The following is a 13,653-nucleotide window of genomic DNA, read 5'->3' on the forward strand; positions in this document are numbered from 1 at the left end:
TCACGTCAATCCTCAATACTTAAGAAATTTTCTTCAACATCTTCACATGATCTTGTAAACCGCCGTGACATCATCTTCTAGGATCATGGTAAACCGCCGTGACGTCACCTGTTATTTAAAACTGTGTATAATCCACCATCACGCCTCTGCTTCGACAAAGGCCGCTACATCAACCTGATCGTAGCAGAGAAAAGCGGTGATCCTCCGGTGCTTCTTCCTGCACCAGTAAGTCCCTCTTCTTCTCTCCCTAGATCCGCCATTAGGGTTCAATGTTCTTCATAGCTTGAAGCTGTTCTTCCTTCGGTAGCACCAATGGCTGGTTAGATCTGACTATTTTCAGCGCCTTTTGTAGTTTAGAATCCTTTCTTCTTGTTAAGGCACCTGCTTGACATCCAACTCATCTGAACTTGGTGAACCTTTAACACGCTTGAAATTAGGTCAGAATATATTTTGTTTTTCCAACGCGCGGTAGATCTGAAATTACCCTGGCAAGATGTGAAACTTGTTTCTTCCTTCACTTGTACATTTTTAATACGAGAGCGGTTTAACTTCATATACAGAATGATGACCCAGTAGATACCATTAGTCCCCTGTTGAACCGCCAATGCATTCATCATTGTACTGTTTCCATTGTCAGACTCCGGTTTACGAATAACCAATTCCGGTTTAACAATATGCTTACATCCTTATACCGCTGTATAGTTGTCCTTTGTAAATCTTAAACCGGCAATAATCATGTTTCAGATCTTTCATTGCCATGGCCAAGCAAGTCTATGAATGCAATTGGGCTCCTTCTCGAGTAACCGAAGAACAGTTAAACAATCTTGTTAAAACGGGCGCTTTAGCCAAGAAAGATGTCGTCCACTGGAGGGTCCCTGGCCCGGAAAATCCTCCTACACCCAAAGATGGAGAGGTAGTCGTGTTTGCTGATCATCTCGGATGAGGTTTTAACCCTCCCGGTTCAAACAAATTCCGAGATGTACTAGCCAATTTTCAGATGCGCCCTCAAGACATCGGTCCTAATTCTGTGACCAACATCTGCCACTTCCAAGTCTTCTGTGAGGTTTATTTGCAAGAGGAACCTACAGTCGAACTGTTTAGGGATTTATTTCACTTAAACCGCCGCACAGAGTTCTCGGATGGACCCAATACGGAACTGGGCGGAATGGCGGTTCAGAAAAGGAAATAAGTCACCTTCCCTCATCCCAAACTCCACAGTCACCCCAAAGAGTGGAACCAGACTTGGTTTTATTGCATGGATACATCTCCACCTGACGAAAACCCCCTGCCGGGTTACCGCCCTGAACGCCTGAGCAACACACATCCTTTTCCTCAGAGGTTGACTGCAAGAGAAAGGGCCAACTATGCTCCCCAATTATCAAAGCTTAGAGCCTTCATCGCAAACAGTTTGACAGGAGTTGATCTTGCTCGTTGTTGGATAAGCTGGAGTATTCTACCCTTAAGCCGGCGCTCCGGTTTGATGTGTGAGTATACGGGGAGTTTGAAGGATGCTCAGCGGCACATTGACATTCAGCTTACAGATGCAGAAGTCACTGAGGCTGTAAAAAAGATACTGAATGAACCGGAGGCTGTCTGTGCCCAAACCGGACTACTCCCTTTCTGCACCTTCAACAAACCACCAGCTGTAAGAATCATATAATATTTTTATCTGAAGTTGCTTCTGTCCAAATATTCTCTGAAAGTGTGATTATTTTCTGACAGGGTGATGATCCGTTCTGGAACAAGAAACCATCACAAGACAAACCGGCGAAGCCGCAAGTTAAACCGGTCAAGCCAGTTCGTCCAAAGACCAAGGTTGTTAAAAAACCTGCCAAGAGAAGGACCACTGCATCCTCCGACCTACCAGGTGATGACGATGTGGGTAATCCGGAACTAGAGGTAGAACTTGACTCTCTTGGTTCATTTTTCGTACACCTCATTGACAATGATTATTATCAGGATGACGCTGAAGGCAGTCATGCTGACGATGCAGAGGTAATCATTCTTTCCTCCGATTCAGATCCTCTGCCGACATCGAAAATCCGTCGAGCAAACCGGAAAGTAAAATTTTCTCACCCCTTGCTTACTTGGACCCAAACTTTCTTTTGAAGACGCAACAGCACGAAGCTCGCCGCACAACCCGGCACAGCGGCCAGGTAGTTACCTCTGCCGGTTTACCGAACAGTCCGGTTCTGAAACGCCGATCAGAGGTCTCTTATCCTATTGATACTTCATGCCCCAAAGCAGGTTGTTTACGCCAGCCTCTTAACCCGTCTGATTCAAATTGTCAGGGTACTTCTCACTCATCGTCTGGCGAGTCATCGGCCACACAGCTTCCACCCCTCAAAACAGTTCCTGGGTGAGTTATGCACGTGTCTTTATTCTTGATGTGTTATCATTACATACTGTACTGATCCTCATGTCTATCTTTTCTCAGCGCCAAGCCGAGACCCAGCAAGAAGGCTTGATTAAGCAAACCGGCTGATAATAATGTAGCTGTTGAACCGGAAAAAACTCTAGATCCGGAAGAAACCGACGCTGACGCCATGCTTAATGATCTGCCGCCTCAAGACCATGACTTCCTTGCCGAACAAGTGCAAGTTGATACTACAAGCCATGCAGACCGGCCAACCAGCCCTGTCCGAACTGATGACAAACCGGACAGTCCAGTTAAGGAGACTGACAAACCGCCAACTCCAGTGAAGGCTGCTGATGACAAAGATGATGACATTATGATTACTGGCACTGGCCACACCACTCCTAGCAATCCTGTCGCTTTGTCAAAGCATACTGCCAAGGACGAGCTCTCTGCTATCGGCAAAGGAAAATGGAATGCCGATTTATCAAGCTACGCCCATCTCAATGCTCAAGATATTCACTCTGGCTTCTTGAACCGTCTGTATACTAGCCGTGACTATGAAGCTAGTTTGATAAACTTGATGAAGGAGCGATATGAGGTAACTACTATTTTTCTCTTTTGTCCAATTGTAGTTTATCAACTCCTAGTAGCCCCCAAGTGACGGTTTATGAAACCAATCTAAACCGGGAATTTTGTCATAACTTAACTTTGCATATTTAGCCTCCAGGGACCGGATTACCTCTTTAAGATGAACTGGTTCCTTAAAATTTGCCATACTGCTCTTTTCACCGGTATAGCCCCCAAGGGCCGGTTTAACTTTATAAAGATGAACCGGGATTGTAGAAGAATTCCCATACTAACAGTTTTTTGAGCAAACACACATTAGCCCCCAAGTGCCAAGATTAATACTTGTATTGTGCTTGGGACTTGTAGAAATTTCTGATAAGGAGCAAATATGCATTAGCCCCCAAGTATCAAGGGCATAACTTGTTATGTGCTTGGTACTTCAAAATATGTAATGTCAACTCATTATACATTTGTCCCTTTATAGACTGAGCTGAGCAAGAAGGAAAGCCAAACCGCTGATCTACAAGAGAACATCAAGTCCCAACAGGCCGAAACTTCCAAAGCAAAAGATGAGCTGACGCGCGCCTTAGCTGCTATGGAAAAGCTAAAGGAGAGCTTCGACAAGGAGAGGGCGGATTGGAACACAGAGAAATCCGCTTTGCAGAAAAGAGCTGAAGACGCAGAAGCAGCTCTCAAACCAGTGGTAGACGAGCTGACTGGTGTAAAGCGGCAAGTACATGCTATGACCGCTGCTGTGTTTGGTAAGCATCCTTGCTTTATACTTTCAACATATCCTCCCATGTGTTGTTGGTTTGCTGACGTTTATAATGATGCAGGAACTCGTATTAGTCATCTGGGCTCTGACGTACAGAAGAAATTGAAAGCGGCCTATACTCTGATAGAGCAGCTGTATACCGGTGTGCAGCGGATCATCTGCACCGCTTCACACAATAAACCTCCTCCAACATTGATCAAGGACACCTTAGAAAAGGCTATCCATGCTGCCTGCCCGGGTTGAAGAACTAAAGAAAGCTGCAGCAAGGGCCGGAGCTCTGACCGCTTTAACCCGGGCAAAGGTGTGGGTGCCTGATCTTGATCCGGTGGACGTGGCTAAAGGCTTCCCAAGCTTAAAAGAAGACGGATCAGAATTTGGCTAGGAGGATCTCCGTGCCATAAACCGGGAAGTACGTCCACCGGCTTGTCAATTGGCTGAAGAAGCTGATCTCTCATACTATCAGGCAAGTTATGATGATAAGAACAGACGGGTTGCAGCACCAATTCCAGAAGCGCAAAATCTTATGCCACCGATCCGTAAGCACACTTATGCTCCTGACATTGAACCATCCATGCTAATAAGCAATGAAGCTGTATTCCAAGCCCTAACTGGGATCGACTGGGTAACTGTTGATTTCCAGCCACTAGGTAGAGAGGAGGGAGTTGAACCGGTGCGAGATGACCCGCAGCCGTCACGCCAAGCTGGTGACCAACCATGAACCGGAGGCCGGTTTAGTCTCCTACATGTATTTGAGAAAACAATTATCCTTTTGGGCACTGAAACGCCTTGTAATAGGCTAGCTAAAATACTTGATCTGGTATGCCTTCGTGCATATTTATCTGCGACTTATGCTTGCTTAATCCGACATGCTTAAGATATGATATTCATAATCCATAGCCATTTATTCAAGCTGTTCCTGCAGATAAGAAGCTTAAAGTGCCCTGGCGGTTTACCACCGGGTGGGTCATGATACCCAAATACATATATATGACCAAGGTTTATAACCAAGGTTGTATAGATAACCAAATATGGAAATATATGATACCTGTGACCTTTAGGCATAATGTTGGCTGACCAACTTTGTAGTGAGGGTCATAACCCTAATCTGGAGTATAAGTAACTCCTGTTATATGATATTGGTTGACAATAAAACCCTTCCGAGTGATAATAAACACCGATTTATTCCATACTAGTGACTTTGAGTCAAAACCAGACCGGGCTGATAGTCTCCGGATTATAACTTGATCATGGATTGACAACTTGTAGTTGACAGCCTAACCGGGTTGATAAACACCGGTTTAAAAACATCACAAATCTTATCAAAAGAAAGAGAAACTTAGCAAAAGGCAAATAAAAACGTTGTAGTCGAGGCTTTTCATGGGCTGCCAGGCCCTAAATTCGACAGCAAAGAATCCCCAAGCAACATTGTGAGCTGTGCTCAGTGGGTGCCTATGTTTGAGCTGTTGTTTTACAACACTCTCTTTGTTCCCAGATTGATGTGGCTTTGAGCCGATCAAGAGGTGTGACTATGGTTCGGATACGACCAAGCCCCCAAATGATGTTGTGGCATTGCGCCGATCAAGAGGTTTAGGTATGGTTCGGGTACGACCAAGCCCCCAAGTGATGTTGTGGCATTGCGCCGATCAAGAGGCGTAGCTATGGTTCGGATACGACCAAGCCCGCAAGTGATGCTGTGGCATTGCGCCGATCAAGAGGTGTAGCTATGGTTCGGATACGACCAAGCCCCCAAGTGATCTAATATGAAGCTTTGAGAAGCTAAATCAAGGGGTAAACCGGACGCCGCTTTGTAAGCTCCATGTAACCACACATGATGTAAGAAAAACAACAGATACCCCGCTTTAGCTGAGGTTCCGGTTTATTATATTGATCATAATATATACAGTGTCATAATATGTACATAAGCAGAGCCTGTAGCTCAAGTATAGTAGGGCCGAAGATGAGCAATATTCCACGGCCGGTTGGTCTCCTCCTCTGATTTACATGAGTCTTTGTGCTCTCGAACATCGATTAGGTAGTACGACCCATTGTGTAGATCCTTGCTGACCACAAAGGGTCCTTCCCAAGGAGGGATAGCTTGTGCATATCCATCTGATCCTGGATGAGTCGAAGCACCAAATCTCCTTCTTGAAAGGTTCTGGTTCTAACCCGGCGGCTATGATAACAACGCAGATCTTCCTGATAAATCGCCGAACGGGATGCCGCCATGTCACGCTCCTCATCTAACAGGTCAAGAGCTTCCTGCCGTGCCTTCTCGTTGTCAGCTTCAACATATGCCGCTACACGAGGCGAGTCTTGACGGATGTCACTAGGAAGAACTGCTTTTGCTCCATAAACCATGAAAAATGGTGTGTATCCTGTCGATCAGTTGGGTGTGGTATTGATCCTCCACAACACAGAAGGTAACTCCTCAACCGAACAACCCGGCGTCTGTTGCAAAGGAACCATAAGCCGGGGTTTGATGCCTCTCAAGATCTCTTGATTGGCCCTCTCCGCTTGACCATTAGACTGTGGGTGAGCCACTGATGACACGTCAAGCCGGATGTGCTCACGTTGACAGAACTCCTTCATGGCACCTTTTGACAGATTGGTACCATTGTCTGTTATAATGCTGTGTGGAAAGCTCAACCGGAAGATCACCTTTTTGATGAATTGAACCGCCGTGGCTGCTTCACACTTACTAACTGGCTCTGCCTCCACCCACTTCGTGAACTTATCAACCACCACCAAAAGGTGGGTCTTCTTGTCCTTGGACCTCTTGAAAGGCCCGACGATATCCAGCCCCCAAGTTGCAAACGGCCAGGTGATTGGAATCATCCTCAATTCTTGAGTTGGTACATGAGCGCGTCTTGAGAATTTCTGACAGCCATCACATCTTTTGACCAAGTCCTCGGCATCAACATGAGTTGTCAACCAATAGAAACCGTGACGGAATGCCTTGGCCACCAAAGATTTTGAACCGGCGTGGTGACCACAATCTCCTTCGTGGATATCACGCAAAATTTCACGGCCTTCCTCAGGAGACACACAGCGTTGAAACGCCCCTGTCACACTGCAATGATGTAACTCTCCATTGATAATAGTCATGGACTTGGACCACCGGATTATCTGCCTGGCCAGAGTTTCATCCTCTGGTAACTCGCCCCGGTTCATATATGCCAGATATGGAACCGTCCAATCCGGGATAACATGAAGGGCCACCACAAACTGAGCCTCCGGATCAGGAACAGCCAAATCCTCTTCACCAGGGAGCTTGACAGACGGGTTATGCAAAACATCCGGCAAGACATTAGGTGGAACCGGTTTACGTTGAGAACCCAGGCGGCTTAAAGCGTCCGCCGGTTCATTCTTTCGCCGGTCCACATGATCCACCTGATAACCTTTAAAGTGACCTGCAACGATATCCACCTCACGACGATATGCTGCCATTAGTGGGTCCTTGGAATCCCAAGTGCCGGACACTTGTTGAGCCACCAGATCCGAGTCACCGAAGCACTTAACTCGGCTAAGGTTCATCTCCTTAGCCATCCGAAGACCATGGAGTAAAGCCTCATATTCAGATGCATTGTTAGTGCAAGGGAACATTAAACGGAGAACATAACAGAACTTATCACCTCGTGGGGAAGTTAATACGACTCCAGCCCCCGAGTCTTCCAGTTGCCTGGACCCATCAAAATGAATGGTCCAATAAGTATGATCCGGCTTCTCCTCTGGAGCTTGTAATTCTGTCCAATCATTGATGAAATCCACAAGTGCCTGAGATTTGATCGCCGTTCGGGGTATGTATTTCAACCCGTGAGGCCCGAGCTCGATAGCTCACTTAGCAATCCGGCCAGTTGCTTCCCTGTTCTGGATTATATCCCCCAAAGGAGCAGAGCTGACCACCGTGATGGGATGACCTTGGAAATACTGCTTAAGCTTCCGGCTTGCCATGAAAACCCCATACACCAATTTTTGCCAATGCGGGTACCTCTGCTTGGACTCAATAGGTACCTCACTGATATAGTAAACCTGCCGCTGAACCGGATATTCCTTTCCTGCCTCCTTGCGCTCCACCACAATAGGCACACTAACAGCCGAGCGTTAGCTACCACATATAGCAACAATGGTTCTTTGTCAACTGGAGCAGCGAGAATCGGCGGATTAGCTAACTGCCGCTTTAAGTCCTCAAATGCTTCATTAGCGGCGTCACTCCAGACGAAGTTATCCGTTTTCTTCAGCATCTGATACAAAGGGATGGCCTTCTCGCCAAGGCAACTGACAAACCGGCTCAATGCGGCAATCCGGCCTGCCAGGCGTGGAACATCATTGATACACTTCGGTTTAGCCAAGGAGGTGATGGCTTTGATCTTTTCCGGATTAGCTTCAATGCCCCTGTTAGACACCAAAAAGCCCAAGAGCGTGCTTGCAGGTACACCAAAGACACACTTGGTCGGATTAAGCATCATTTTATAAACCCGCAGGTTATCAAAGCTTTCCTTCAAGTCATCAATCAATGTCTCCTTCTTCCTTGATTTTACCACAATATCATCCACATAGGCATGAACATTGCGGCCGATCTGTTTATGAAGACAATTCTGCACACACCGTTGATAAGTCGCCTGGGCACTCTTGAGCCCAAAGGGCATGGACACATAGCAGAAGGCTCCAAAGGGAGTTATGAAGGTTGTCTTCTCCTGGTCCTTAACTGCCATTTTGATCTGATGATAACCAGAATATGCATCCAAAAAGCTCAAACGCTCGCAACCCGCCGTAGCATCAATAATTTGATCAATACGAGGGAGGGCAAAAGGATCTGCTGGACAAGCTTTGTTAAGGTCTGTGTAGTCCACACACATACACCAAGTGCCATTCTTCTTGAGGACCAGCACCGGATTAGCCAACCACTCAGGATGGAATACTTCAACGATAAATCCAGCCGCCAAGAGTCTAGCTACTTCTTCTCCAATAGCTTTGCGTCTTTCTTCATTGAACCGGCGGAGAAACTGCTTGACCGGTTTATACTTGGGATCAACATTGAGAGTGTGCTCAGCGAGTTCTCTCGGTACACCTGGCATGTCAAAAGGCTTCCATGCAAGGATGTCCCGATTCTCACGGATGAACTCGATGAGCGCGCCTTCCTATTTCGGATCCAAGTTAGCGCTGATGCTAAACTGCTTGGACGAATCGCCAGGCACAAAGTCAACAAGCTTAGTCTCATCAGTCGATTTAAACTTCAGGGCCGAATCATGCTCTGTAGTTGGTTTCTTCAACTAAGTCATATCTGCCGGATCAACATTGTCCTTGTAAAACTTCAACTCTTCTGTTGCACAAACCGACTCAGCATAAGCCGCATCACCTTCTTCACACTCCAGAGCAATCTTGCGGCTCCCATGCACGGTTATAGTTCCCTTGTGACCCGGCATCTTTAGTTGCAGATAGACATAACAAGGCTGTGCCATAAACTTAGCATAAGCTGGCCGTCCAAATAGGGCATGATACGGGCTTTTGATTTTCACCACTTTAAAGGTCAAAGTTTCTGATCTTGAGTCATGCTCATCTCCAAAAGCCACCTCCAGAGCTATCTTACCAACAGGATATGCCGACTTACCAGGCACCACACTATGGAACACCGTATTGGACGGTTTAAGATTTTTATCTGTTAACCCCATGCGGTGGAAAGTTTCATAATAAAGGATATTGATGCTACTCCCTCCATCCATGAGTACCTTAGTGAACTTATAACCTCCCACCTGAGGTGCCACCACCAGAGCAAGATGACCCGGATTGTCAACTCGGGGTGGATGATCTTCTCTACTCCACACAATCGGCTGCTCGGACCAGCGCAAATAACGGGGCACCGCCGGTTCAACGGCATTCACCACCCTTTTATGAAGCTTCTGATCGCGCTTGTCCAAGCTAGTGGTGAAGACATGATACTGTCCGCTATTCAACTGCTTCAGGTTGCTCTGGTAACCCGACTACTGCTGCTGCTACTGATTGCCCTGATGATTATAGCCACCTTGGTTACCCTGATTACTTTGATTGTTATGTCAGACAACCAACTTTGATTGTTATGTCCACCCTGATTACCATGGAAGCCTGAACCGGATTTTCCTCCGCCATAACCCGGCCCATGAGAGCCGGGGCCCGAACCGCCTCCTGGTCCATGATCATACCGGAAATAATCAAAAAAATTGAACTCTTGCATGATGTAACAATCTTTCCAGAGGTGTGTGGACGGGTCCTCCTTCGTCCCATGCTTTGGACAGGGCTGGTTCAGCAGATAAGAAAAACGGTCCGGATTAGGATTTGGCCTTCCACCGCGCTGGGGCAGTTTACCCTTACGCCGCTGGCCCTTGTCATGTGTATTAGTATTAGCCACAAAGTCTAAACCGTGGTCCGCCTTACGCTTGCCGCCGTTTCCATGACCCGCCGGGTTGTGGTGCTGCCCCTTGGTGTTGCCGCTCTTTTTTCCCTTCCCTGTCTTATCATCGCCAGACTCGGGATCCTTAGTACTATCAGAGTCGGCATACTTCACCAGTGCAGCCATGAGGGTTCCCATGTCATTACAATGACGTTTGAGCAGTCCCAACTTCAACTTCAGGGGTTCAAACTAGCAATTGCCTTCCAATGTTAAAACTCCAATGTCAGCGTTGATGCGGTCCGATGAATGCAAAATCTCCGAAACCCGGTGCACCCACTGGGTTGTTGACTCTCCTTCCTCCTGGACACAGGCAGCTAAGTCTACAATTGACATGGGCTGCTTGCATGTATCCTTGAAATTCTGAATAAACAGGGCTCTCAACTCGGCCCATGACCTGATAGAATTAGCCGGTAAGCTCTTTAACCAAGTGAGGGATGTCCCATCTAGCATCATGGTGAAGTATTTCGCACATGCCGCATCATCCACATCCAGCATCTCCATGGCCATCTCATAGATTTCGACCCATGTTTCAGGGGATAAATCGGCGGTGTAATTCGGCACCTTGCGCGGGCCCTTGAAATCCTTGGGCAGGCGCACATTGCGTAATGCCGGGACGAGACACGGCACTCCCAAAGAACTAGAGGTAACTCCTGGTTCCACCGATGTGGTTGGACGAACCGGGGTAAGCTGACGGGCTTCATGCTGCGCCGCTAACTCGGCCTCTCTGCGTGCCCGAGCCCGGTCCACCACCTCCTGAGCATCATTGGCACCACCCGTCGGGTTATTGCCACGGGGCGGATCACAGTTCCGCGCATTGCTTGACACTGCCGGTTCATCCATACGCCTGCTGTAACTCCGGCTTGGACGGGGGGTGGAATGAATCCGATCACGACTATATGAATAAGCCTCCTGTTGAACCAGTGCTGTCTGAAGAAGCTCCTTAACCCGACGCGTCTCGACCACCGCCGGAGAATCGCCTTCGATCGGGATGGCCGCCAGCCGTGAAGCGGCAGCGACAATGTTGTCCATCGGGTTAGAATAATGACCCGGTGGCGTGGGGACATGCGGTGCTACAATGTTGTTCTGACGAGGCGGATCCACCAAACATGGCTGAACCGGCGCTCCTGCTCCAGGTGCCTCTACCTGGTTTACCACCGGCGGATTACTGGTCCCTACTCCTGGGGTGTTAAAGAGATTTCTAGCATCATAAACCGGTGGCAGACGAGATCGGTGCCTCCTCTTCAGGACTTCGTTCGACGCACTCTGATCCAGCATAATCCGGTAAGCTTGTGCATCCAAAGCAGCCCACTCCGCGGCTATCCTGGTATCCTCAGCTGCTAAGTCGGATTTGGCCTGGGTAATCTGATCTTTTACTTTCGCGTTTTCCGCATTGTGCGCATCCTGATCCGCTGGGTTAACCTCCGCCATCAGCGTTGCCAACGCGTCAAACAAATCAGATAGAACCTGAGCTGGCGGTCGCCCAGGGCCTCCTGCCCCAGCCGCTGTTGCCGCTGCCGATCCGGAAATCACCGCCGCTGCGGTCGAAGAGTGGAGCGCCGGTTGCGTACCGGCCATGAAGATCGCAACCCGGTTTGGCAGATCAAAGGGGTCCGGAATACTGTCGCCATCGGAACAGCCCCCAATCCGGCCATCTTGTAACTGATATAACGACTCGGTCTCTCTGGTCGATGACTCGTCGCCGGAATAAACGACGGTCTCACCACCAGATTCCGATCTATCCTCAGATTCCCCTCCATGGATAACTCCCACGAAGGCATGCTTCATGACAGGCTTGACCCGGGCAGATCTCGCACGCTGAGCCGTTTCGACGAGGTCAGTGCAGATGTCCGGCTCAGGGCCCGGTTCGCCGATCTTGCCAATGAAAACGTGTATGCCACCGAAGGGGACCCGGTACCCGTACTCGATTGAGTCGGCCTCGGGGCCCCAGCCTGCATCGTTGATGTAGAGCTTGCCGCGACGACTCTTGGTCATCCGGCCCACAGCGTAACCCTTGAGTCCTTCGAAGTTTCCCTCCAAGAACTTGAAACCATCGTGCGATAGCCCCACGTTGGGCGCCAACTGTCGTGGTTTTGTCACGGGAGATGTCCTAGAGAAAGGACTTAGTCGTGGAGCCATCGCAACGGGTTAACTTAAAGGGGTTAAAGCGGGCAAGGGACGCAAGAGAGTTTATACTAGTTCGGCCCCTTACGATGAAGGTAAAAGCCTACGTCTAGTTATGATGGAATTTCTGGGGTTTCGATGACCAGGGAGTGAATACGCTTTGCCTGAGTCTCGAGTTCTTGTCTGTTGTCCTTGAACCGCCGCCAGGTCGTCCCCTTATATACATGGGTTGACGCCCGTCAGTTTACAGAATCCCAAGGCCGGCTCATAATCGTGTCCGGCTCGATCCCTGCTACTTCTATCTTACAACACAAGTTTACATATCAATGCCGGTTTATGTCTACAGGCCTTAAACCGGCTTTGGGCCCTGGACCTCCATAAAGCGTCACCGTCTGTCTTCATGGACTTCAAATACAGATGAACTACTTATGGGGTTAACCCGGCCTCTCCTGGCCGGTTTACCCCAAGTGGTAATATCCCCAACAATGACCAAAACTATGTTTGTCAACTCTGAACAAATTTTATTCATCATACTCTTTATATGTGAAGTCATTACTCTATATAAGGTCAATATGATCTCTTTATTTCTTTCTATTCTTTCTTTTTCTTTTATTCCCTCACGATCATAGCAAGATAATCAAGCCCTTGACTCAAAACTAATCTTTATTATATATATATATAGCTCACAAACTCGATTACATAGAGGGATCATAAAGCAAAACTCAAAACTATATCATGCTAAAACTTTTATTCTACTAGATCAAGGTATTAATAAAAGGACATAACTAAGAAAAAAGGTAAAGATGGGAGTGTGATGGTGATACAATACTCGGGCACCTCCCCCAAGCTTTGTAGTTGCCAAGGGGAGTGCCCATACCCATGTGATTATGTTTCTTTCTTCAGAGGTGGTGATGTGATATTCTTGGCGATGATTCCCCTCAAGATACAATTCTCCTCCTCGAGCTTATTGACTTGCTGCTGGAGGTCCAATATCTCCTTACGGAGATTACCCGTGACGGCTAAAGCTCCTTTCACCCAAGGATGTTGCATAGCTACGGGAGAACAAGTAACACTCTTTTTTATATTTTCATAAGAAAGAAATCTAACATTGGAAGGGATGACCGAGTTTGGAATAGCTGAGCTCTGTAGTTCCCCCATCGTGAATCCGGCTCGGACACGAGAAGTAACTTCTTGATCCTCCTCCATGGCATCTATCCTTTTCAAGTCGGCTTTCATCTCTTCTTCCGTTGATGGCCCCAAGTGGTCAGCATCGCTGTTTGCTCCTGGTCCCGATGTCGGATGAGACACCCGACTCTCCCCGACTGACTCTTGAGAAGACATCTTGCTCTAATCTGCGGTAGAAACAACTCAAAACAAAAACAGAGGATATTTGCATGATACGGTGGT

This window comes from Aegilops tauschii, chromosome 6 (genome assembly GCF_002575655.3).
Source record: "Aegilops tauschii subsp. strangulata cultivar AL8/78 chromosome 6, Aet v6.0, whole genome shotgun sequence".
Classification (NCBI taxonomy): domain Eukaryota; kingdom Viridiplantae; phylum Streptophyta; class Magnoliopsida; order Poales; family Poaceae; genus Aegilops; species Aegilops tauschii.